Below are 4,899 nucleotides of genomic sequence, written 5' to 3' on the forward strand. Positions count from 1 at the left end.
ACAAAGATAATTATTTCTAGAGATGTTTTTTTCTATGAAAATGTCTTTTCTTTCACTTCTTTTAAGTCTAATGATCCCTATTTTCCAGTCCTTACATCGATCCCAACTACTGATTCTGATGATAGTACTTACACTAATCAGAACATCCCATCTTCCTCATCTATTACTTCTACTTTGCCTCCTGTGTCCACTCCCGTGGAATAGGTTCAACCTTTAATTCCTTCTACTATCTTATATTAGGTATAGTTTTATGTTTCTCCTGCTGTCATAGACCAGGTACATCCTACTGTTCCTTCCACCAACAAAATTTTCTCGCTTAGGAGATCAACTCAAGAATACAAGATTCCTAGCATCTAGAAGACTATATTTGCAATTTTGTGCATCTAGCTAATGTGAGTTCTTCTTGTTTCTCATCACCTATCTCCCCAGTCTCTCTTTCTATCACAAATATATCTTATAACGATCAATATTTACTGAATTCTTTGTCTAATATTTAATGACCTACAAATTATAATCAACCTATATTGCATTAGGGTTGGATAAAAGCTATGGAAAAAAACTTTAGGCTCTTAAATGGAGCAACGCTTGGGACATGGTCCAACTACCTCCCAAAAAAAGGCTTTACCTTTTAAATGGGTTTACAAAGTCAAACAACATAGTGTGGAATCATTAAAAGGTTAAAAGCTGGAGTAGTAATTAGAGGAGATATACAAAGAGAAGGTATTGATTTTAATGAGACTTTTTCTCTTATTGTCAAGATAACTACTATTCGAAGTCTTCTAGGTACAACAGTCAAATGAGGATGAGGGATCTATCAATTAGATGTTAATAATTCATTTTTACATGGAGATATCCATGAGGAAGTCTACTTGAAGTTCCCCTGATGGGACTGTTCTACCATCTCCATCTCATGTTTGCAAGCTTAAGAAGTCTATCTATAAAATTCGTCAAACCTCTAGGCAATGGTATTCAAATCTCATGGCCGCTCTTAATTTTAAAGGGTTTACTCATTTTCTTAATGATTATTCTTTATTTTTGAAGAAATTTGACTCATCTATTCAATAGTGACAACATACGTCAATGACATTGTTTTGACAGGCAATGACAATGCTGAATTGCATGCATTAAATTTATTTGTACATGAGGATTTTAGAATAAAGGATTGGAAGATTTACACTTTTTATTTGGTGTGGAGGTGTTGTGGGAACTTCATGGCATCATACTTTCACAACGAAAGTTTACAGTTGATCTCCTAAAGGAATTTGATGTCACACATATGTCACCTATTTCATCTTCTCTTAATCCTACAATAAAGATGAGTTTAAATGATGGAGATTTTATTTCAAATCCTGCTATACATAGACATATCCTTGGTAAGTTGAATTATCTTACTCATACAAGGCTGGATTTTGCCTTCACTGTTCAACAACTTAGTCAGTTCATGCAATATCCTCATCTTCCCTATCTCACTGGCGCATTATGTATTCTTCATTACTTGGCCTTCATTTCTTATTGCCACTTCTTCTTTTGAGTTTCTTGGATTTTGTAATTCGTATTAGGGAATGTGTCCAAATTTAAGAAAATTCGTTAGTGGATTTTACATATCACTTGGGGGATCTCCCAACTCTTGGTAGTCAAAGAAGCAAATATTTATTTCTCTTAGCTCCACTGAGGCTGAGTATTATTCTATGAGGTGCGTGGTTGTTGAGTTCACATGGTTGGTTCGTCTCTTCCAAGATCTCTGTATTTCAACATCACTACTTATTCCCCTTCATTCATATAGTCAGGAAGCAATACAAATTGCTAAGAACCCTGTGTTTCATGAAAGAACAAAGCATGTTGAGATTAATTGTCATTTTATTTGGCAAAATTTTTTTGATGCACTTATTTAACTTTCATTTGTTCCATATTCCTCTAAATTAGATGACTATTCATAAAATCACTCACTGGCCCTTTTCATCATAATGTTTTAGGTAAGTTGGGTGTTTGTTCGTCCCCTCCAACTTGAGAGGGGTGTTGGAATAATGCTGTATCTTGATCATTAGACCAGGTTGGTTCACCCGTTTCATTCACCTGTTCCATTAGTCATTTGTAGCCTCAACATTATTCGATGATGGGATACATGGATTGATCTTGATTTAATGCTGATGATTTCTCCCAACTTCAGCAGATCATTGTATATATTAGTTTATGAACATATTATTTTATGTCTTTTGTAAACCATAGGTAAATCTTTTGTTTCCTACCTTGTTTAGAAGTCTTTTGTATTCTACCTTATTTAGAAGATTAACCCTTAGTTTCCTACCTTAGAAGTGTATCCCTTAGTTATTTTGTACCATATTTAGGATTTTTCATTTACTTGTATATATATAGGAGATTGTACAAAGCAAAATCATTCAAGAAAACAGAAAAGAAAATTTTCTCAATTCCTTTTGTGTTTCTTTCCATTATTATTTTTTTCAATTATTTTATTCTAAAATAAAATTGTGATATTAGTGTAAATCAACCATAATCTGATGTCCGATTCATTATATATAAATTAGTGTCTATCAAAGCCTTTTTAAAATATTGACTTTCAAAAAGTGAAAAATCTTTTCATTATCTGATCACGTACTAATGAATGGCCAAAAAGTGGAGAGACTACTGTATAAGACAAAATCGGATGCAATAGGTGGATGAATTGAAAGACAAAACATGATAATAGTAGTATTTCAGGTTTGAGTCAATAGGTGCTAGCATTTCATAAGTCAAAGACGAAGCACATTACTTCATAGAAAGCTCAGCACACTTCCATCACAGTCTTATGTATGTTCTGATAGGACCCTACCTAACGTTAGAGGAATGAAAATGAGATATGAATCGAATAGAAGTAATCCAAATAATCATCTACTATACGAGTCTTTTAAATCAGTACAACCTTTACAATATAACAATGATGAATAATTAATATGTAACTAATGAGCAATTTATAGGACTTTAATAGACTTTAAAAAATCCTATTCCATGGCACTTATTCCTTGGCATTTATCGATTAATGGAGTTTTGTTATGAAATTTAAAGTAAGAAAAACAAAAATAGAGAGAGAAGAGAGAGTGATTATTATTTCACTTGAGAAGTTTCTTGATATGTGTAAGATCCTGCAAAAATTCTAAGCTTAAATCCATCTGTTAAAGCTTGAAAAGAGGTCCCAGACTTAGAAAATTTTAGCTAAGTGGTTATACTTAGTACTATTTTAGCCTTTTTAAGTAGGAGATCCTATTTCATGAACCTTATGACCTTAAAATATTGATTTTTAGGTTGATTCATGATCATATATGTCAGTAGGTATTCTCGAACAAGTTTCAAATTTTTCAAACATTGTTTAATCACGTTTGGAAGTCCAAACCAGTGGATCAATGTGACCTCGATGCGCCGCATCACCTATCACATTGATAAATGTTTTTCACAGCTCTCAGTGCCAATTTCTAGTTAGCCGATGTAGACTCGATGCGGTGCGTCGACCATAGTTTTGACCCTATCGATGCGGCACTTCAGTCATAGTGTCGACCCTAACGACGCAGCGCGTTGGGCTACATGTCATTAGACCCATTTTCAGTCATTAAAAATCCATTTCCATGAGGGTATTTTGGTCATTTTTTCACCCCTATTCAGCCCCAAAAATACAAAATAATTCACTCCTAGGGCAATGTAAGATCCCGCAAAATCCTAAGCTTAATTTGGTCCTTTAGGTTTGTCAAGGGGTCCCAGACTTAGAATATTTTAGATAAGTACTCAGACATAGTGTCATTTTAGCCTATGAAGGTTGGAAATCTTATTTTGTGACCTTTACGTCCATTATATGTTGATTCATGATCAAGAATATCCGTAGGTGTTTTCGGACAAGTTTCAGATTTTTCGGACTTCGTTTGAAGCTCCTTTGGAATCTTAAAATAGTGGATCAACACGATCTTGGCACACCGAGTCGACTATTGCATTGATTAATATTTTTCCCAGCAACCAGCGTCCAATTCTAGTGAATCGCCGCAAACATAGAGAGATGTGTTTTTTATCGCGTCGATGCCATCGATGCGCCGTGTCGACCTGCGCATCGGTAACCCAATTTTTAGTCATTAAAAGACCGCGTCCCTAGGGTATTTGGGTATTTTCCCCTAACCTTTATCCCCCCAAAAATATGAAATTCAACCTTAATTCACAAAAGTATACTCCCCTTCTCTCAAAATCTCTTAAGAACAAAACCCTAGGTGTTCAAATTTCAAATTAAGAACTCAAGTACATACCATCAAGTTTTCAGAATTTAGGCACTAAGGTATGTGAAGTGTTCATCCAAGGGTTCCTTTCACCCTTGGAGTCCAAGAAACCATTTTAAACTTCAAGTGGATGAATTTCATAAATTTCATGTTAGGTTTGATAATATTCATATTTATAATGACAAATTGAGTTTCAAATCCATGCTTTATGATAAGTTTCATGTGGGGTAAATTGATTTATATGTGTTATCATGTGAAATCATGCTAAAGCCTTCAAATTGTGAATTTTGTATTTGGAATTATATGTTCACATGTTGATAAGTGTTATGTGCATATTTTATGCCTTTCAAATGATTGTTGAATTAAGCATGTGAGTCAATAGTGGAATTTTATCATGTTAGCATGTATTCAAATTAATGCCATGCAAGTGTTTGTCAAATGCCCCAATGAATAAATGATGATCAAGTTTATAGTTTACATGTTTCATGTTTATGCCATGTCTCTTAATTTATGCTATCGAGTTCCTAGGGGTACTTGTACCCAATAATTTGGCTAATTACCTAGAGCCATGGTTAGTCACAGAATAGTATCAGTTATGTCACGATCAATATTACTCTCAGTCAGTTATAGAACTCAGGAAAACTCAATAAAT

This window comes from Capsicum annuum, chromosome 3, assembly GCF_002878395.1.
Source record: "Capsicum annuum cultivar UCD-10X-F1 chromosome 3, UCD10Xv1.1, whole genome shotgun sequence".
Taxonomy (NCBI): Eukaryota; Viridiplantae; Streptophyta; class Magnoliopsida; order Solanales; family Solanaceae; genus Capsicum; species Capsicum annuum.